Here is a 22,554-nt window from a genome sequence, read left to right on the forward strand (position 1 = left end):
GAAAAAGTAGCCAAAGTAGGTGAAAATTCACTTTCCATGGCTGATCCTTTTATTCTCAGCATGGAGCTTTTAAAGCCTGACTAAGCACCCGTTGCCTGGGCAGTGTCCCAGAGCTTACACCACAACGACTGCCGCTTCAGCTCAGTTTACTTTCAAAATGCCTATTGAATTTCCAAAGAGGTGAGCAAAGCTTACCAGGAAGAGGCGTATAAGGATACCCACAATGTACTCCTGGGCCCATTTGAAAGGAGCCTTGATCAAATCTGAGCCATGCTGGAAAAAACTGATGTGAGGATGTGATTATGCAGGGGTGTCCCCATGGGCTGCAGCTCCTTCCGAGACTGGAGGAGAAGCCAAAAGGAGTACTCGCCTTACCCTTTCTGCCTTGAGCAAGTCTGCCCTCACCCCAGGACTTGGCTCCTCCTAAAGGAAAGAAGATATCTTCCTGAGCAAAGTGGCATTTTGAACATTTCTTTTATTCATATCCTCTCACTTCCCTGGCTGCTGTCACACCAGTGTTATTAAACTGGGATCTATGGTACTTTATCAGGCAGAATGCCTGATAGCTCTGGGAAGCAAACATATGACTGAGGTAGAAACACCAGGGAAATCACAAGAAAATCATTAAGATGAAGAATGTTTTAAAGACAGTGCCACCACTCCAGAGGTCTACCAGCCTGGGAGGACTGCAGGTTAGCTTTCTTAGTTCATTACAACCTAGTAAATCTGGTGTCAGTAGAAGCTAGCAAATGTATATAGGGATGGGCTTGCTGTCACTCTTTCCAGACAGATACCTTCTACAGATTAATAAGTTTGTCTTCTGCAGCCCACTCACTGCAGAGGGAAGCAGAGGGAGCATCAGTCCCCATCTGTGGATTGCAGAGGAGCTGTCACGTGGAGTGATAACCTGAGCATCCTTCTTCCACAACGTGGGCAATAGGTCCAAGCAGGGACGCTGTAGACACCTTTCCCACAGATGTGTTGGCTGATGCTTCCTACGTGTGGTGGGGTTACAGAGTCTCTCGTGTGGTCTCACTGCAGTTTACTCCTGACATATCTACTCGGCAGTAGTATTCCTTGCTCTGGGGCCTGATTACTATGGAGAAAGGTGGGATGTGGGACTTTGGCTCGGCTGCATGCTGTGGTGGGGCTGTGGCAGGGCTGTGGCAGGAGCCCCAGGCGGTGGGTGAACTGTCCAAGGTTGGTGATCCCTCATGGCCTGTCTGGGGCACCCCTGGGGCAACTGGCTGGAGTACGGCTGGTTGTGGTACATTATGAGAGCTGAGACCACCATACTCTACCAGAAACTGATGAAGAGGGGAAAAAGTGAAAGCAGCCATGAAAATTCCTTTCCACATTTGTTTTTCCAGTGCAAATACTTTATGAGTACAAATAGATGAATGTTTGGCATGACACTGTTATTCACTTCTTCAAGCTCATACTTGTCTGTGAATCACCAAACTATGAGATGGAGAGCTGCAGATGCTGGACAAATCCTGCGCCCGATGGATGTGAACAGGTACGCGAGGCCCCAGGTCAGGGCAGGACTCTGCAGGGTGCCTGGAAAAAGATGGTGAGACCTTGGGTAAGCCCAGGCTCACTTACGGCGCTCGTCCGTAAGCAATTCTTTTAAGAGATGCTGGACAGCAATAATGCCAACCCCTGCTCTTTCCTGACGGGAATTTTACACTTTGCATTGATGTGCCCTTGAGGAATTAACTACCATTTGAAAATATCTATACGTACATATCTAGGGGAGCAGAGGGAGGATGCGGAGGCGAGTGTGCGCTCTCCCTTCCCCCAGCCACCGCGCAAAGAGACGATACGAACAAACAAAGACACTGCTTACAGCCTTACCCAAGGATAGTTTAAAATAAAGAGAAAGATAATACTTTTGAAACCAGGGCCATAATTACTATTTGTTTCAACAGCAATTTGCCTTATTATGGTGCACAGCATTTGTTACCTAGGCAACAGGTTTCTGTAGAGGCCCGGTTCAAATTAAAGTAAATCAGGCAAGATCTAAAGTCAATATCAATATTATATTTTAAAACCAAAAGACTAGAGAGTCAGCAATTTCACCTAAGTTTTGTATTTTTTATTGTTATAGGCAGACACAAGCAGCACAGTTTGCATCCAAGTAATACTTTTCTCTACTGTGCCTGACTGATCTTCATATACATTTGCAAATAAAGTGAATTTTACAGAGTTCCTTTCCTGAGGAAATAATTGTAGGCATGGATGAGTAATGTGCAATACACTGCTTCAGCCGTGTGTAGAGGAAGCACCACTGATGTGTCTAAGCTGCTATTTTAGTTTCAAGCCCTTGCTCAAGCCCAGCCTCCTTGTTCATGAGCAGGTACGTACTTTGTTGTGGGCTCAGAGGGATATTTAGCGTACACTTGGGGACGAAAGCTTGGGTCCGGTCACTGCCTCGGTACCTGTGCCCTCTTGGGTGACCTGAACAGATGAGCACGGGGGAGGTTGGGGTCCCTGGACCAGTCTATGGCCAGAGCTCGTTCATGGGTTGCCCTAAGCACGGGTGCTTTGAGTGAGACTAATAGGCAGGGATATGTATGGAAAGCATCCATCCATGGGTGGAGAGCATGACATGAGGCTCAATGCCCTCATGCTTGTCTGCAAGCCTGTCTTCATCTCACAGCGTAAGCAGAGGCCAAACACTAGTTTCTGAATTCAAAACCAGTGTGCAGTTTGATGTTTTTCTCATCTATCAGCTAATAATGAAATTAAAGGACTGAACATTTACAAGTGGGATTTAGGGAATAGTGTGCAGTTATACTTTCAAATGTAGGTTTTGTGTAAGACTTTCCCTTACCTGAAGGAACACTGGAAACGTATATCAGTGAAGATATACAATTTTTAGGAAAGGAGTCTGACTCCAACAGATGTTTTAATGTCCAAGGTAGAATGAATAAAGCTAAGCGCTATGAACTGTAAATATATTACTCTCTTTATAGATTCTGCTTAAAAAAATGTTAGTCAGCAGACACTAGACAGCTTGGCAATGAACCATTGATCATTTTAACCTTTTTTTTTTTCACCTTTTCTCATTTGATTTTTGCTTGTTTCTTTTTTGTAAGTACAGAACTTCTGTAAAAAAATCTGTCTTGAAAGTTTGAATGGGCCTAGAAAAAGTAATAGGAAGTTTGTAGTGAATGGCAATGTAGGAAGGCTCAAATATTCTCCTCTTTTAGACAGCTCTGCAACTATAATCCTTTAATGGGGGATTTTCCCTGCAGATTTTTTACCTATTATGTAGATTTGACCAGCTATTATAGGCTTTCCTCTTCAGATTGGGCTTCTACTCTTGGCAAGCCACCGTCTTTGTTATCTAACCCTTCCTTAACGTACCTCAGTCAGCCTTTCAGGGCTGCGGAAACATTAGGACTGTTGTGACATTTACGGACAGACTCGGCGGCTGCTTCGTGGGTGCCTGTCCGCCCCAGTCGCCCGGGGGCAGCTTTCGGGCAGGGTGCCAGGCCGTGGGGCTGGAGACTGCTCTCGAGACAGTCACCTACCTTCTGGTGATGCTCTTCAGGGCTGTGCCTTTTATCCTGCCTCTCACGTACTCTCTGAGAATGCTGAAAAGTCAGTGAGAGAAAAGAAAAGGTCCTGACTGTTAGAGCCATTGGGCAGCAAATATTTTGCTGGGAAAACTTCATTAAGATGCTGCAATATGATCCTAAGGTAGTGCCCACTTTCTGAGAGCCTTCGCAAGTTCACGGCTGCCAGTAAATCCCACAGTGGTAAACAATCCCAGCTGCCTGCTGTTGAGGGAACAAGAACTTTTTAGTAATCTTAAAGTACTTTGAGTTGCTGTGCCGCACTTAGTTGGGTTTTCAAACACGCACTTGTGGAAACCGCTTCAGTTTGTGCTCAAAATGTCGGATGCTTTTCTTGCTAATATGCATCTTGTCTGTTGATTCAGTATTTCTAATAATACCAGCAATCGAATGTAGGAAAGACTGTTCCATCTTAATAGAGACAGAGAAAGAGGTACACATGTTGAATCATTTGCTTGTTGGCAAAAGAAAGGAGTTTTACTCAGCTTTGGCAAAAATAGGCGTTTATTAGTGGCAAAGTTTCTCCTGAATCCTGCCTGATTACCTCCTTCACAGGGTCCTAGGGAAGTGCAGCACTTTGGAGGTAACAAGTTTTGGACGAGGTGTTATCACTGGCATCCGTGACTGTTAATGATTAGCAAAGGTCCCCTGGTTCTTTTTTTCCGAGAATATCCTGGCCATGCCCCAATTTCATAACATGCAAATTCCCCACTTCGGGTTTAATAAGCCATTGAACTGTGTATGCCACTGGACTGTTGTTTTTGGAGCTGCTCAGAAATTATTTTTCTTAATGAAAACTATGCTTTATGATGACAAATGAAGCTCATGTTTTCAACTGAAAAATGGTTTTGTTTTGATACCTCAAGCATCTCGTGGGAGCAGTAGTCTGCATGCTTCATACTCCAGAACCTTCAGCTGTGTGGGCTTCTTAAACAAACTGCTCCTCCCTTGACCTGCTGTATGAGTTCCTGGCTGTAGGACTTGTTATATGATATCTAGTCCAGCTACAAAACCTGGGCAACAGAGGGGACTGCAGAAAGCTACAGCTTTCATGAACCACCACAGGGACAATCCTGAAATGTTTTGGGTTTTTAAGGAAAAAAAAAAAAAAAGAAAAAAAAAAAGAAAAAAAAAAAGAAAAAGCTGATTTAGATTTCTGGTAATCTGCTTTTTTTAAAACCATGAAATTTTGTCCGGTAAATGGCTAGTACTCACCTAGAAGTTAATATAGCTGCAAACTTATCAGAAAACAGTGTGATAAAAAGAGTTTGCATATCATGAACTGATTTTCTTTTTTAAGGAATAATGCTAATTCTGTCAGAAAGCTGGTCTGTGCTGCACCAGAGTAAGGTTTATAAGACTTATACTTGACGAAATTATAAAAGACTGCACTTGAGATACACGTACACTAAGTACTGAACAAAATGGAAACAGGGATACATGAAATGACCACCTGCACGTGGGTGATCAAACTCTGCTGCTGCCTAGCAAACCTGTAGGATAAGCACTTTACTATCCGAAAATACTGAGCATTTTACATTAATGACAACTGCTTTCAAACAATTTCAGGCTGATTTTCCAGGTATTTGGATGAGAAGGTCTTGCATGGCAGGTTTTTTGTCCCAGGTCTCCGAATTGCCCGAGTTGATCTCTGAGGATTTTTCTCCTCTTTTTATTGCAATGGGCTACCTCAGTCAGGTTTTGCAATGCTAAAAAGTGAAAGTCAAGCATAAAATTTTCAGTTTCAAGCCAATTAAGGATTTTTGTACTACTTTAAAAGTAACGAGCACTGAGGAACAGCAAATTCACAGAAAATTGATGGGATTTAGGCATGTTAGTTGATTTTATCCTGAAAACAAACTATTGTGCCTTCCAAGATACCTTATATTTTTTGTCTCTCCCTTCTCCTGCTCCTGTGAGACTGATGGAGCAGACACGATTCACTGACTGACTCCTTTGATGTCAATGGGATGAAAGCCACGGCCAAATTGGGCTACGGGCTTTCAAGATGACTTGGTGTATTATTTTCTGATTGCCTTAATAAAGCTACTGTAGCAAATCTACAGCTGCCAGGATAATTTTAATACAACAATTGTCTTTCTTATAATGGTATTATGTAATTATATTGTGCCCAGGAAAAAAATAATCCTGCCATGCCTTCAGGATATTTCTGGAGGCTGCTCTTCTACAATATTCATTTTGATTGCTAATCTGATAGGTAAGCCTGTTAGTTTACCTATCACATGGTCAGTCTGGCTTCCTTTGTTATACATGAATATATCATGTAAGATAACCGAAACCTTGCCACGCAAACCCAACACACTACCTTTGATTCAAAGAGCTAGAACTGGTTGAGGGGAGATAACTGAACTGGCAGTCCTACTCTGAAATGTGAGCATCCGAACTGCAGTGTTAGCTCCCATGTTTGCTAACTCTTTGGGATGTGACCATATCTCAAGTTCAAAGATGCTATTTTTTTTAAGACCTAAAGGGGTTTTGTCCACACAGGGCAAGTCAAGTTTGCTTCTGCCTGACTGCTGGATCTGCCCATGTAACCTGTCTGGCAATGCTGCAGCTCCTGCATCACCAGGAGCAGGTGCAGTTGGATGTCCCTGTAGGTGCCTATAATGGTTCTGCAGAACCACGTGGAGTAAAGAGTAGTAAATGTGTATTGTGATTAGAAAATAAGCAGGTATCCATCTACTAAATGGACCACGGCGCCTTCTGAATAAAAACCTTATCTGCTGTGCAGACACAGTTTGGAGAACAAATGAACCTTTCAGATGGTTTTCATTTGTTAGTCTGTTCTGTCCAACATGGATATGAATGTTGATTTTTGCTTCCCAGAGAAGAGGACTGCAGTGATTGCAAACCTCTAGGTATTTTACATGTTTATTTCATCTTCTCCAAACAATTACCTAAAGCTTCTTGAAGATTAAAATTAATCAATTTATGTTTAATTGAACTGTGTTTTAAAAATCATGACATGCATCTTCACTCCTAAGGTAGATTTAAAAATAACCAGAAAACATAACTACTGAGCCTGTAATTGAACAGTATTTATCTTTTTAATCGCTTGCTGGTTATGTTCTAGGCTTAGCATCTACAACTGAATATTCAACAAAATATCAGCAAGATTTTCTTACTAGACTCCTACTTTGGTACCTGAAGCATAAATTAATTCTTACTTTCAGCTGCTAGTAATCCAGCCAGTACTCAGTATTTAGCATGCCGGATCTGTGATACAAACGTGTCCTTGCACAGGCAAGTGTCTTTGACTTCAGTACAGTATTAAATAACTAATGTTGTGACAATCTTTCAGAAATATCATCACTCCTGCTTGTCAAATGGCTCTTCAGCACGTTTACAAACCGGCCGGTAGCAATGCGGCTTGCCAGCTCAGCTTAAATAGTGGCTCTGAAGATCTAACTTCATTTACAGATCAGAACAGACTTTACATTTCTGTCGGGGTGGTTTTACAAACCATTAAACAAGCTGCCAGGCACAGGGATGCTCCCAGAAAAAACAGGAGAGGCAGCGGTGCCGCTCAGCAGAGCACCCCGCGCGACTCCCCCACCGCAGCCGCTCTGCGTCCCTGCCGTGAGTGACAGCGCTCTGATGAGCTTCTCCTCAGGGAGGGTTTCTTCCAGTTAAATAAATACGTAGGCATCCGCACACTCTGCCTCTTCCTATTTATTAAAAAAATAATAATCTGAAAAGCCTTTCTACCCGTATTGTTGTACAACAGCGAAATGGGATAACTGCCCGTGGCTCTGATTTATAATCAGATTCCAGATGCAATAGATTGGGCAGCAGATTTTCACTAACCCAATTCCATTTAAGCTTGGGTGACAGACTATTCTTTTCCGTTAATATGTTGGGGTTTTTTTATACAAACAACAAAAGGAGGAATACGGGATAAAATAAGGACGTGGATGTGGAGCTGAAGTTTCTTTTTATCACCAGCTAATTCACCTTTCCACTTCAAAACCTATGTCCCACCTCCAATGGCTCTGAAGATGGACTTCTTACAGCATCATGCTGCCTGCCTCGTATTTTGCCTGTTTGAATGTATTCATATTTAATCAGGGTATTATTGTCTATTTTTCCAGATACTACCTTGCCTGCGGCTATGGCAGCAGCCTTTTAGAAGAGTCTTTTAAACTGTAATTAAATTAAAAAAATATACACAGAAAGAGTGCGGAAGCTGTTCATTGAGGACAAGAGCATTCGGGATGCAAGAGGTGCTATTTTGCTGTGTTGACCTCTAATAATTTGCATAAACCACCTGCCTTAGTTTATCCAACTGTTAAATTGTTAGAAGAGCACGTTTCTTCCCTCAAGGGTTGTGGACAGAACTCATTAATGTTTCATAAACACTTTCAAATGCTTTTGTAAGATCATCCTATTCATAGTGGGTCACACTAATGAGATCTACTGATAAAAGGTAAAAAACAAGTACTATTAAAATATTATTCACTTTCAAACACAAATATTTTGGTAGAGTATAACAATCATGCACCTTCACAATGAGAAATTTATCATAATTTTTAATTAAACCATTACTTCTAATTAAAACAGCATTAATTCTACAGCAATAACATTAATTTTTCCATTGACAAGCCAATCAAAATTCTGACACTGATAGAGATTTTGTAATTAAATTCTTTATGACACATCCCAGCTCTGACTGATTTTTATCCATCTCGGTACACAGCCTTGCCAGCAGCTTTCCACAATAATTTAATAATTTCTGAGAGAGCAGCCATTCATTTATAAGCCACCCTCCCCACCCCCGGTGATATAAACCTTTCCTAACAATAAAGCCTGGATTTTCTTCTCTCTTCAGCCTTAGTTAAGAGGGTTATTGCCTATTTCTAGCGACTGTATGAGCCAGGTGTTGAGCAGAAGCGTTTAGCATCAGGCCTTATTCTCACCTGCCATAGCATCTCCGGGTGGCTCAGCTGGGGCACCAGACAGCAATGTGCCTCCAGCGAAGGCGTGAGGGCAGGGTGCAGCGTGGCAGATGTGCCGTGATACACAATAACTCCCTCACAAGGCAATGAAGAGCCAGGCTAATTACTAACGCACAGACACAGACAGGACCTGGAGTTTGTCCTCTTCTGAATCATGCAGATCGAAAAGATTTCCTGCATAACTTAAGTTTTCCAAAGAAATATTTGCATTTTCAAAGGTGAGGTGTCTCCCAGACAGGTCCAAGTGTTTTTTTCCAGGATACCCTCAACTGCTGGGTTGTGTACCCCCTGAGGGTAGTGCTTAGTGCCTCGTGGAGGATGCTCAGCTCTCCAAAGCTGCGCATGAGGTACGGACTGCATATGCACAAACAAAGTTTAAACCTGCTCTATCCAAAGTCAGTGGAATTATGGCAACCAGGATTTCATAAATACATAAAAGATATTATTATATACTGTCTTCCAGGCTTTTTTTTTCTCTGTTTTCAGTCCTGGGACTGCCTAATAGATGTTAGCTTTGTTTACACAAGGTTCCCTGAAGAAGTGCCTTCTGGACAGAGGGATCTGCGCAAAGATTTCCTCTCTATCCTACACATTTTCAGAGCCAGCTCTAAAGCAGGCTGGAAAAGGGGAAGTCCTGCTCTGCAAGAATTCCTGTATTTTCAGTTAACTGATCACAGTGAAATATTTGAGAATGCGTATTATATGAAGCAGAAAAGCTGAAATGATAACAGTGAATTGTTTCAATGCTGCAGAAATTAATTTGCAGCTAGCTTTTTAATTTACAATTCCAATGAAATTAAAAAGTTGCTGCAAGATATTTTGATTTATCTGAAACTCTGCTTTCAACAGAAAAAAAAATACAATAGCAATTGGAATACTGAATCCTGCTGGTGATTTTTGAGGCTATTTGAATTTGAACCCCCTTTCTTAAAAATACCGTTTCTGAGGAGGTGTTGTTGGGTGCAGATAATGCACCCAGAAGTTCAGAAGGAAAGTTCAGCTTGGGCGCCTTGCATCGTCCTCCAGTGGAGCCTTTCCTCCCCTGGCAGGGTGCCTAGGAAAGACAGCCTGCAAACACAGACACCTAATTTAGGAGCTCCGAGGCTTCTGTTTAGATGTAAATAAAACATTTCCCTATAGAATTTCCTCAACTCCACATAAACCAGTTTTTCTAGTAAGAAGGAGATGATCAGCAAGGTAGCAGAGGACATTGTGCTGCAGAAAGAACATCTTGGCTGCCGAGTGATGTTTCCTTCATTAATTGCTTGGAAAAAAAAAAAAAATCTTGGGTCTTTAAGAAGGCAAGCAGGCCCAGATTTACAGGGTTACCATACCATAGCCACAAGATATACATGCTTGAAAGATAAAAAATCAGTTTTAAACACAGGTCCTTGATATCCACTGGAAGCAAGCTGATAAAAGGTTACCCTGTCCAGAATGAAATGAAGACTACATTTGTCAGGAGTCTGTATGTGGAGCACTGCTGAAAAACTGTGGTTTTTATAACTTAGTGTACAGGTCTGTTACCTGTTAACCTGAAATAGCTTTCAAGAATTCTGAAGGTAATAAGTAACATTGATGTTGCTGCTTTATAAAAAGTATTGAGGTCCTAAAGAGGCCATTTTCTTTGCTACTGACTTACTGAATACTATGAAATTTAAAAATGTGGGCAGGAGCTAGAAATGCCCTTTTCCTGGAGAGACCAAAAACTGAATCTCTGCTACAATGACCAGAAGAAGATAACTGACCTTAAGGGACATCAACAAAATTATAAAATGTGGACTATTAGGGATCAAACAGCCCACTCCTCCCCAGTCAGCTATAGGGATACAGCTGGTAAGTAACTCAGAGGATGGCCTTTCTTCTCAAAAATTCTCCTGCTCTTGTCTCTAAAGTAAATAAGGCTTTCCCCAGCTGTTTTATCCAGCTACTTTCTGTTTGTTTGACTTTTAATGAAACACAGAAGTAAAATGTTCTTTTGCAAGCCTCGTGAACACGGAAAGAAACTTTTCTTGCAAGCTTTCCATTTTGCACAACACTTTTTGAAGGTCTGCCAACTGTATTAACAGCAAAACAACATTGGCTTGTGTATAACAGGAGTTAAAAATATGATGTGCATGTCCCAGAAACTATGATCACGTTGCTGACTCTTGTAACACAGCCATGGCACAATTGCAATGAAACATACTCCCTTTGGCTACAGGAGGTCTACAGTTCCCACTGACACCTGGAGGGGGAAGCACCCTTAAAAGTATGTGAATGTTCATCCAGATGCAGCAAAATCTCCACCAGAGCAGCTGAACCCTGCTCTACTGAAGAGATGGAATGAGACAGCGAAGGGCCTCGACTTCGCCCACGGCACCCACAGAGCCTGAGCGCTCCCCTGTGAGCTGGAAGGCGCTGACCTGGCAAAGCACTGTCAACCGAAAGTGATGGCCGCTCCTGTCACCTCTTATCTTGGCAGCTCAAGGACCAAAAGTAAAAAGCTCACTGTAGAGAAGATCCAGGCAGGTTGTCTTCCAAGTTTCTGACAAAGCTTGGCCATTTCAATACTATTCTCCCTATATGCTGTAGAGGACACAAACAACACCTTTCTGCCATTGAGACAAGAATTTAGGGCTTACTTTTTCAAAAAATGGGAGCTGTAGTGTGAATATGTCTGATAGATGCATTCGCTGCTAGAAGATGCTAGATCTTTCTCACTGGTATACTCAAAAAGGGCAGGGATCTTTGCTCTTCTCAAACATGGAAAACCACCAAGTGATATTACTTCTATTCTAATAGCTTTCCTGTTGGCAATCCGTAAACTCATGGAGGAAGTTTTTCTGGCTGGTCCTGCAAGCAAGATCAGAACCATCTTGCTGATGGAACAGATCTGTTCCATACAGGGTTAAAACTGTACAGGCAAGATTTTGTTTTTATTAGACACATTGATGTGTTTAATAAATAGAATATTCCACAGAACAGCACTGATGGATTCATCTGTGTGGAGGAACACAGAGCTGCGTGGTTTCCAGCATCACCCAGGGCTATCACACACTGCTGGCTACGCTGGTGAGCAGCGGTCTAAATAGCAGTCTTCTGCACAAGCATGCACACTTGGATGTGCTAGAGAAAGTTTCCCACAGGTCCATGCCTGCTCCTTCACTCTTCAACATCTACGTTTTTGTGTTACGTTCTTCTGTAACAATTACATCTTTATAGCACAAGCCCCCATTTTTGCTCAGTTCAAAGAGTCATTACATACCTGATTATTTGGAAGCTCCACTGTAACATTTCCAAATCTCACTGCTAAATAATTAACAAAAGAGCAAACCCAGTGCAGAACTACTTACTGTCACTTATTGCTGCCAGCGAATCCAAAATGAATCTCATCTGAAGTGTACAGGCATAGCTTTGGACTGAAGATTGGCTTTAAATTAATCTGAAAAATATATAGGAAGACACTAAAACTGATATCTGGCCTCATGTGAGAATACTGATGCCAATTCACACACACCTAGAAATGTGTGCCCTGAGTGTACAGTGTTTGCACTGACAGATCTCTGGTTGTGTAACTGAATGCAACGATTCAAAGAAAAACTTCGGGATCAGAATCAACATTATGTCAGGCTTTACCCTCTGTGGCACCCATTTTGCAAGTCTTTTTAGGATCACCAGGCTCTTAAAGCACCTGCAGAATCTCCATCCCGTCTTCAGGGCCCTGGGCTGCTGGTGTCCCAAGCAGACCTCCTACAGACAACATCATCAAAAAGCCTCTAAGCATGAACCCATCCTGGAAACTGCAATTTACATTGAACTGTTTCAGGATATTGCAGAGCATCTTATACCTTGGGAAGATGAGGATGATACGAGCAAAAGGCCTGGTTGCAAGCTGCAGACTGCATCATGAATCAGTGCTGAAGACAACTATTTGTCAAATGTATTTTACACCAAACAGCAAGTGACTTCCAAAACTGTTGATAGCTCACTGATCTGAATTTAATTAGCCAAACGTTTCCTATAATTTCTTTCAACGTAAGAATCATGGCCTTTAGCACGATTCTTATCAAGAGAATCAGGCTCTTATTTCTTCCCAGTACGCTGATCTATCTGCTGTGTAACTAGGAGATACCTCCATTACATTGTATTAATAGCTCCAAAGTCCAAGCAAAGGAGGTTACCTAAATCCAGTAAATACCTAATAAATGGCAATGTTAACAATTTAACAATCTAGTTACGACCAGTAAGTTACAAAAAAAAGTCAAGTTGTCTCTCTTTCCTTAGTTTTCCCCTTAATGGTCTCATTAGTTTTTGTAGTTGGGCATAGCAGTTAATGGCCTCAGCAATAAATCCGGCAAAGGGAGGTTTTAAATCATCAAGGTAGATCTGTGCTACTGGTTTGTCTTGTTATTTTCTGTGTTGACCTCTGCTACCTTTATTTAGGTCATGCTCCCTTAACTTCGACTGTTTCAGAGTCTAACAGGCGCTACCTAACTCTGAAATATAAAATCTTGACCACATACATGCCAGGTCAGTGAGTGCTTCAGGCTCTACAAAATGATGTATCAAGGCCTTCTAGGATTACAGTAGTTCAAAATCAGAAGCATTTGAAAACAGTGAGAATAAAACCATGGCTTCTTTTTATTTGTCTCTTGTGTTCAGAACTTTATTATTCAGGTTTTGCCAGCAGCCCTATGAGGGCCAGAGAGTCCCTTTTGAAAAACAACGCCACCACAAACCCACCAGCTTTTATTTAATCATATGACTCAAGGACCAGGGAGCTTAAGGAAGAACGGCAAGGACAACAAATCTCGGGACTGGTAGCGATGTGCCTGACACAAAGATCCTTTGTGGCGATTTCAGGATCTGTGTACTACAATAACAGTCAGATTAGTGATAAAGATCATTGCATTTTGTGTTTCCTTTCTCTTGACAGCTTTCATGTTTGATTCACCGTGGTGTTTATTGAGTCCAGGGATGTTCAGCCAGTGTACAACTGCAGTAAACCAGCCATGAATCATGCCCTCGACATGCTCTGTACTGTAGCCACTAACACTTTATAATGTTGTCGAGAAATCCAAAAGAATGATTTAGTCAAACCATGGCTTCTATTTCATTTTTATTAAACCTGGCTCTCTGCCTAAACTCCTGGCATTTTGAACAGTGAACTTAGGCTAGAATATATTGCTTTATCTGGAACGTTTGTAACCTTTATTGATCTGCTCAGGTAAAAGCACAGAGTAAAAGGTCTTTATTATTGATGTGGAAAATATTACTTCTCCATTGTTTTTCAGTCCACAAACATCTGTCACTTTCTCCTTGATAAATCCCCTTCAGTATTTCCTTGGTCTGGGCCTAGAAATCCCATCCATGGTTATTTGGTGGGATCCAGGTGTGATTTCATAGAATCGTAGAATCATAGAATGGTTTGGGTTGGAAGGGACCCTTGAAGCTCATCTAGTCCAACCCCCCTGCAATAAGCAGGGACATCTTCAACTGGATCAGGCTGCTCAGAGCCCCATCCAGCCTGACCTTGAATGTTTCCAGGGATGGGGGATCCACCACCTCTCTGGGCAACCTGTGCCAGTGTTTCCCCACCCTCAAATAGTTGAACTAACGCTGGCTTGCAGCACTTTCTCCACATCTAACTTTTGAATAGAATTGTTTTGCATGAATACAGCTTAGTGTTGTCACCTGTCTTTTCAGACCAGCGTGGTCTTTTCCTGGAGCTTCGGGGATGCCCTCTGAGGGACCCCGCTGCATTCCCTGCAGCAGCACCGCCCAAGGACAAGCATCCTTCTGGAGAGCACAGCAGCTCCGCCGCCTGCTCTTCCCAGCATGTGCATATTTTCCAGGGGAAAGTCAATTGGCAGCAGAGGTTGTTGTGCACAGCTTCGCCTTCTGATTTTATCACCCCAGATTTTATCGCCTCCACCCCTCTGCTCCCCTTGTGGGGCTGTAAGAGCCAAGCTTTCCCCCAGCAGCAGGGAACCGAACACCTGCACCTGCCCCAGGAGTTGTGGGGGTAATATCATGGCTAATGATTTTTAGGTTTTGCTTTTCTGCCTGATACTTGATGTCTCCAGTCCCTGTATCTGACAGTTCCAGCAGTGTAAGCAATAATTTTCATACCTGTCGCAAGCCCTGTGACCCGGCCACGGCCCGGGGAAGCTTGCTCGGTGCCTCCACCCTGCCAGGGCTGCCATTCCAGTGCCCTTTTTGCTCTTACGACTTCTGAGGCAGAAGAAGCCTCCCAAGGTTTTCGGTCAGTGCATGGCTGTCATGTCTCATTTTGCCTGATACACATCAAAGTGCTACCTTCGACAAGTGCATTTGCCTATGCCATTTGTTGATTTCTCCTTTCTAATTCCACCTGCTGGGACCCAAACTGTCGCCACATCGGTCACCGGGGCACAGAAAATTTCACTGGCTATTTTCTGTGTCTGAGTACAAGTGTTTTTTAATTATTAGCATTTGAAAGGATTATAGATTATTATTTATCTATGTGTCTTCTGCATGTATAAGTATGCGTTCAGGCCATTCATATTAATTGTTCATTCCTGTCTGGGCCACATGTGAAGTTTGTGTGTATTTGTTTGCATATGGAGGGTGATATCATTTATCCTTGCACAAAGAAGGTGGGTGTGTCTGTGTGCATGCAAGTAGGTTAATGTATTCATCTCTTCATATATGTGCAGCATGTTCCTGTCTATGTTACACAAAGATGAGCTAACGTTGTGGTTTGTTCTTGTGCCTGCAGTATGTCTCTATCTGCATGTTAATACTTCTCAGCAGCCTGCCATTTGAATCATACATTAGGTAAGGAAGGCAGCACTGCTTCCCAGTGGAGAACATTTATTTTAGGTTTCCATTTTCAGAAATGAATTCAAGATGATGCTTCACCACTATGAAAGAAAAAAAAAAAAAGTTTCACCTGACTGAACTATTTACTTGGATCCCGTGGGTGGGATCCATCTCACTGTTGTTGGCCATCGTAAAGTCAGACTAGTTCAAGCTCATAATCTTGGCTCTTTCTGTAGTCAGTGAAAAAAATACAGGTCCAGACAGTCCCTCCATAGCCATCCCATCCTACGATAGATGCTTAAGGCAGTTGGGAGGACAGCTGTCTAGGGGAAGGCATTTGTAGTAGGCCATTGAAACTTGCTGGCTTCTGCTTTGCTAAAGTAGGAGAGTTTTACTCACCTCTTTATCTGATGAGATGAGTCCTGGGACTCCAGAAAAGTAAAAATAGTTGAATTGAACCTTGTAGTCTTTCTCTTTATATGTTTCATGACCACAATTTTCCTTGCAAGCAGGTTTTTCAAGTCTAGACATGGCCCACACTGGAAGAAAGGCATAAAAGAGAGTGGACTAGAATAAGTGAACTATAAACAGCACAGGTATTTAATAGCATAGATCTTGGAGGGAAGCTTCAACAGAGGAGCTGTGGAGGCAAGACTAACCCCAAAGCCAATGAAATACAATCCCCTTGAATTTATGGGCTTGTGTCTGATCCTACAGGTGAATGATGATTATCTTGCAAATGATGAAATCACCTGATTTTTAGTATGGGGGCAAGGCCAGCAGCTAATGTTTGTATTGCACTGGAACTGCTGGGCAGGCAAACAGGACATCAGTGCTACAGCGCTGCTAAGCCTGACATGGATTTTAAAGTAGGTATCCCCAAAGGAGTATGAAGATGCTGAGTAAAAACAAGAGGGTCCAGGCAATGAACAATTAATATCCAATATTTGATGATTTTCCACAGAATATTTGTGAAAGATAGAAATCCAAGGCAAAACCTGGTGCCTTTTGTAGTTATTAAGGCGTACAACAGACACAGATTTGGACTAAGCAAAACTACAAGATGTTTAATATCCAGTGGAACTCCAACACCAAAAGGGTCTTGGAAGTCTAATAGGATACTCACATTTGAACAAAAGGGAAAGAGAGAAGCTTTCTCTTTTTTGGCTTTATTATGCTTGAGACAATCAGTAACTTGATGGATCTGGGGAGGCATACTTGTAGAACAGGAAAGTTTTTTATGAGTATCAAGTTGCTGATATACATAAAAATTTATATAAGTGGACTCTTTCTATGTTCTAAACCTCTCTGTTTAAGTGTGATTTTTTTATATATGGTCAACTTACAATTTATTTTTGTGCAGGGTACCAGAATTAGACAATTTGAGGGAAATAACTGCCAATACTTATTTTTAAGGGCTGAGAATATTTTTTTTTTTTTTGGTGAGAATTTCACTGGACTTTGGGTGGAGCTGGATCCAGCTTCGTGCTTTAACAAGAATGTTTTGGATGTGGCTGATTTTACTATTCTAAATATGGAAACGCTTTGGGTTAATATTTTTTTTTAGGGCAGTAATACCCAATCTGTCCTAGGCACGCCTCAAAGCTGTAGCTTTTCGTTATCCTCTTTTCCTCCTCTCCTCCAACGTCCCACCACCCATGACTCCTTGGTGTCCCTGCCTTCAGAGATCTGCAGCACTATATTTCCTTACCACCAAGCAGCATGTTCTTTTTCTCTGAAATTTAAACCTGGAAGTGAAAAAGAGAATGAAGAAACATAAAAACTTAATAGTTCTTTCTCTTCTTCAGTCTCAGCAGTACTTCTGTTCTCTCTTCTGTATCTTATCTTTAATGCTGTCATGCCTCACTAAGAAGGCTTGACTCATGGGTTGGGAACTACTGCTTTTGGTGATGACTTGTTACTTTTTTTTTTTCAGTTTATCACGTCTGAGCTAACTCAACAGCTTTCAGTCACTGCCAGATTGTCAACACTGGACCCAGACGTTCCCTGTGTACAGAATGAAATGTGGTCATAGCTTTCCAAGTGCAGCATCTGAAAGCCCGCTGCTCCCTGCTTCCCTTCCCTCCACACCAAATATGCCTCAGTCCTTTCCTGGAGGGATGGTGTCGGCAGCAGGGTGGGATTTGGTTCCTTTGCCCACTTGCCCCGCTGCCTTTTGGTTGAGATGCCAACCTGGGAGTTTGCAGTGATGCTGGTGTTGGGATGTGGCTTAGAGCAGAACTGGAATGGCTGTTTCCCATCTGGTTCAGAGCAGCTGTCAGATGGTAATGAATGCCAGTATCCAACAGCAAGAGCCTGTTTTTGTTGTGTGTACGTGTTTGTGTCGTGCATGTGTAACTTCTGAACCGTCCCTGCGCTGGGAAGCAGCTTTCTTCTCTATGCTAACAAATGCACAGACTGGCTCACGTAAGGGTGGATATTACCTGCACTGTGGTTTGCAAATCGTGGTTTGCAGTGCTCTGGCTTACTAGCTAAAAGGCCAAGTTAATGTGTATGCGTCAAAATAGTTTAATGAACTATTAACTAGGAAACATTTTATTTATATTTTGCAAAGAGATCTGGGAGAGATGCCAGCTTGACATCTTGACTAAGAATCAGAAATGACTGTGATAAGGCCTTCGTTTAACATATAACATGACCCAACACCTAAAACATCAGCTATGATGTTTATATATGGTGTTTACATACAAAGCATGCATGTGAAGCAGACTTCCTGCAGGGTAGGCTTTCTACAGGGATGCCATGTGTTCAAGAGTTGTAGAAGTATCCGCAAGCCTGTAGCAAACCCACAAAATGGAAACAGGTTCAAAACTCTCCCCAGCAGGACATTTTCAAATTAAAGAGTCTTTCTTCCCTGCAGCAGGTAAGTTTTGATCCCTGCCTAACGAAAAATGAGAACTATTTCAAAACTGAGTATGGGGAAGCAAGAGAAACTAAATAAAAGGCAGGTCATGTTAAAAACTATCGCTGCTTATTTGCGATTCTGGACAAATCTTCTGTGAAGTTTTAGTTACCTCAAGAACCGACTGGGTAATGGGACCAGCTTTCCAGCGCTTGTTTTTGCCCATCTGGCTAAGGGGCTTTGTGTGTTGGCCAGGACCTGACAACATTCGGGACTGCTGGTGTGTGGCATTTAACCAAGGAGAGCAGCTGTTGCTTTCTGTAGAGCCAAGATCTCACCCAGTCCCCAACTGTGAGCTTGTCATACAACCTAGCCCCATAATGGAGATAATAACGTTTGCCCTTCTTCAGAAATTACTTTGAGATCTGCCAAAGAAAAAGGCCTATTCAAATGCAAAGCCTGATGCTTTTATTTATTTATAGATATTGTGCCAGAGTCACCAATCTGCTCCTGATGCCTAGTGTGGCTCTGCAAACAGAGGATCTGCCTGCTCGATTTAACCCAGCCGGCGAGTTGAGGCCTAGCACTGCTTCGTGATACTATAGAAGCAGCACAAAACAGCCAGATGTTAACCAGCAACAATTCAAGCTCGGTGTTATCCTGCCTATCACTCCTCTAAAACTTGAGCAAACGTGGTGCTGCCCAAGCTCGCCCCCCAGCAGCACCGCTGCTTCTGACGCAGAGGACTGGGCTTCTGCAAACACCCTTGTCCCCTTAGAGGATCACATATTCTTAGAAAAAATAGCGGTTACAGGTAAAACTATCATCTCCCTCGAGGAACATGTTTTATCTACCCCATAGGACTCATAGGGGTGGCTGCTTTGTGCTGTGCTGGTAAATGCAGCGCAGGACTAAAGCAGGTTCCCCTCGTTCGTTGCCGTTGCTACAGCACTACCTGGCGCTTCTGGAGCCTCTGGCTCAGCTCAATCCCAGACAAAACTTCCAGGGAAGACAGGCAGAAAAAAAAAAAAAAAGTATCTTTTCAAGCTTGCTCTGGCTTGATCCCTCTGCTGTCGATGATTAACAGGTAGGAGGTCTGCTTGTCTAATTTTGTGCTTTCCCTGTTTTCTTTCTGACTACACTTTCCTGATGTGAAAAGCCTGGTGCTGATTTCAGTCAACGCAGAATTCTGCTTCATTTTTGATATCCCCGAGGGAGTGTTTTATTCATTTACGCTCCCTTTCACACTTACAGTCATAGATGACCTTTTGACACACTTCTATTGGAATGAAAGCAGAGGGTACATTTCCACTGGTAAACTGGTCGACAAACATTTGTTTTACCGGATGAAACGTGAGTTGAAGTAATTTCACTAATGTGCTCTTTACAAAGTTGGTTCTTGGAGCCGGTACGTTACAGTCTGTTTATTTTGATTTCTCATATTTAGAATTGATGTCTTATATTAGACTATTGCCCCTAGTCACCGAAGCATTTTTATCCCAGACATCTCGCGAGCTGATGCATAATTTTAAATACTTCCTTAACCCCCCTGTAAGTCAGAGGGAGTATAGCAGAGCCCTGCTGCTAGACGTGCGTTGGGGTGTTTTGATAAATAAAGGATGGGCTGAAGCAGGATCAAAATATTTTCCTTTTTGATTTCCAAACGAGGGTTTTATGGCTATTCTCCCTACCAAGAGGGGTTATTTTTCGCGTCAGGGCCGGTGCAGGGCCGGGCCGGCAGGACGAGCAGCCAGGAGATGGCAGCCTCGGCATTGCAATGGCTTTGGGGTGCTTCGCCGGTCTCCTCTTTCAGGGCGTTTTCAGAGTGGAAATTCCCCCCTCGTCAAACATAAAAATAAAATCTTGAGAATCGCGTGTTGTCATGGGTTTAAAGGAAAAACAAAGGGGTATTTTCAGGGGAAGGCTTTGCCTCGCCTCTGAGCCGCTGCCCCGGGGCTGCCGCTGCTGCCGCTTGTCGTGGGCGAAATGTAGCGTGGCTGGAGAAAGCGAGATGACAGCAGGGTAAACACGATGGGACATAGATGTGTTAGGCTTGGTGAGCTCATTTTGAGTGACGAGGGCCTGATTTTCAGCTGGTTTAGATCAGTGTGATTCATAAACTTCAGAAGAAGATGGCCACTGGAGCAAATCAGGAGAGGGAAAAAAGCAAGCGTTAAAATAAGTCCTGTTTGCCTTGCTCTGATCACTAATACCTTTTAATGATGCTCTCCCTCACTATGGGGTGGGATTTTCCTTGGCTTACTTCAGTTTCCATTGAAGTAACTCGGAAAATTCCAACAGATTTGGACGAAACAAACTCCAATAATCTGGGATTCTCGGAAGTGTCCTTCCTTTCCAAGAAACATCATTCTTCTGCAATCAAGAGAGCTCTATCTTGCACAGAAGTTTAATGCTTCTTCACTTTTGATGCTGAAAATGTATTGCATCAGAAATAAAACCCAGTGCAAATGAGATTATACATTGAGCTCCCTACTCAAAGAGATTACATTGCACTGCGTTTTAAATATCTTGCATTAATATTATTTGGTCCTTCATTTCCCTTCTTTGTTTGACATTTGGAATTTATTGAACAGCCTGAGTTACCCTCAATTTAATTCATTGTCTTCAAGGAGTTGACATATATAGTGAATTTGGCTGGCTATCTTCAAACAGAGATCTCTACTTCTTATTAGCAAATTCCTGGAGCTGTAAATGCTTCTTTGGTTTTCATACCTCCACAGTGTTGCCATGAATTGACAGAATCACTCAGAAAGCAATGCTATTTTCGGGTGTCTCCCTGGTCAATAAGGAAAAATGTTCCTCTTGCAAAAGAAAACCGTTTCTCTTCTGCGTGAGTCATCACTCTGCTTGTATGCACAGAGCGAAAGATTTCCAGCTTCTCAGGCTTCACTGGCATTCGGGGTAGGTGTCAGCCAGCCAAGATTCACATGTGGAAACTAAATATGGTCATAGGGTTACACTCCCATTTTTTGCCCATTACTCAGGCTCCTGCATGGTGTATTTCAGTGCCTACTCCCTTTCTGCCGCTGTGCATCTCCCTCTGCAGCGATAGTTTACTCTGTGGTTAAAGCTAGTAAGATCATAGACAGCACCAGTTACAAACAAGTAGCGTGTTTCATCTTCTGCTTAGGAGTACTATATAAATAAAAAAGATCCAGTATTATATTCCAGGAGGGAAGCTAAAGGCTAGGTACCTTTATAAAGCTCCATGCTAGAGGGTGTCATCTTAAGTCTTATTCCAGCTTTCAGCTGTAGTTATCGCCACAGTTTTCATGGTAGAACCTGCCAAAAATAGAAAAACAAGAGGGAGAGAACATGTTGTTTTTTTTGAAAACAAAACAACCCGTGTATTTTCAGCAACAAGAAGTCAGAGGAACATTTTTATAATTATATACAACAGCAGAAGGGTTCTGATGTCATGGGAGCCAGAAAAATACATCCTAAATTATACTACATTTCACCATGGAGGTTAATCAGCAAGCCAGAGGCATTTTTAGGTCCCTATGAGGGTGTTCAGCCCCTGCTTGGGACCAGTCAACAGTGTGGCTGTGGAAGAGCAGTGGTGAAGACAAATTATCAGGGTCTATCAGCTATGCACCGCTTTGACATGGTGACACAGCTCTCGGCGAGGCGCTGGCTCCCTTCCCATCAGCTCTCCCAGGGAGCCCTCGTCCCCTCCTCAGACGCTTTATAGAGCTGTGTGGGAGTAGGAAGGGGCCTGATCTCATCCTTTGGGCTCAGCTTGGACTTCCTCAGGAGCTCTGTGTTCTCCATTCATCTCAAAGCTATTCCGTGCTGCCTGGAGACACAAACCTCAATGCATCCACCAGTGGAAAGGTGACATTTGTTCTGGTCCCAGTTTCCACCTTCAGCCTCTGTGCAGAATTCATTACAGAACAGTAATGGCACCGTGACCAAAGGTTTCTACGAATCACGACCATTTTCAGCAAGGCTTTTACATAGTGTCAAATGCGTAAGTTTTCCTAGCAAATTATATGAGACCTTACTTGTTTAAGACTATGCTCAGGCTGGATTACCAGTTTGGTTGGGAGATATTTTGTTAGCTGATGATTTACTCTTGCACCGTACAACCTCCACGTGACTCTGTGGCTCGCTGCAATATTTCTGTTAGAAATCAAATCCAAGATTTTTGTACAATAGCTGTGGTGACTACATGGATTAGCAACCTGAAATAGAAGTATCTTATACAATTTTTTCAGTCAAACTTTTTAGATGACACTTCTTTTCTGCATTTTTTTGTGTTTAAATAAGTTTCCAGTAAAAGAAACACAAAATAAATCATTCTAAGTTTAATTAGTTAAAC

General features: G+C 42.5%; 1 protein-coding gene across 4 annotated transcripts in view; it reads right to left on the bottom strand.

Annotated features, from left to right (window-relative positions):
- MET (MET proto-oncogene, receptor tyrosine kinase) overlaps positions 1 to 22,554 on the bottom strand; it is a 137,871-nt gene that overhangs the window by 113,497 nt on the left and 1,820 nt on the right. For all 4 annotated transcript variants that reach the window (XM_054819031.1, XM_054819002.1, XM_054819011.1 and 1 more), the window contains exons 2-4: positions 21,425 to 21,512; positions 15,746 to 15,885; positions 11,896 to 11,984 (exon numbers count right to left, since the gene is read on the bottom strand). The gene's annotated coding sequence lies outside the window, so the exon portion shown is untranslated. The remainder of the gene's footprint in view (positions 1 to 11,895; positions 11,985 to 15,745; positions 15,886 to 21,424; positions 21,513 to 22,554) is intronic.

The sequence above is a fragment of the Grus americana genome, chromosome 1 (assembly GCF_028858705.1).
Source record: "Grus americana isolate bGruAme1 chromosome 1, bGruAme1.mat, whole genome shotgun sequence".
Taxonomy (NCBI): Eukaryota; Metazoa; Chordata; class Aves; order Gruiformes; family Gruidae; genus Grus; species Grus americana.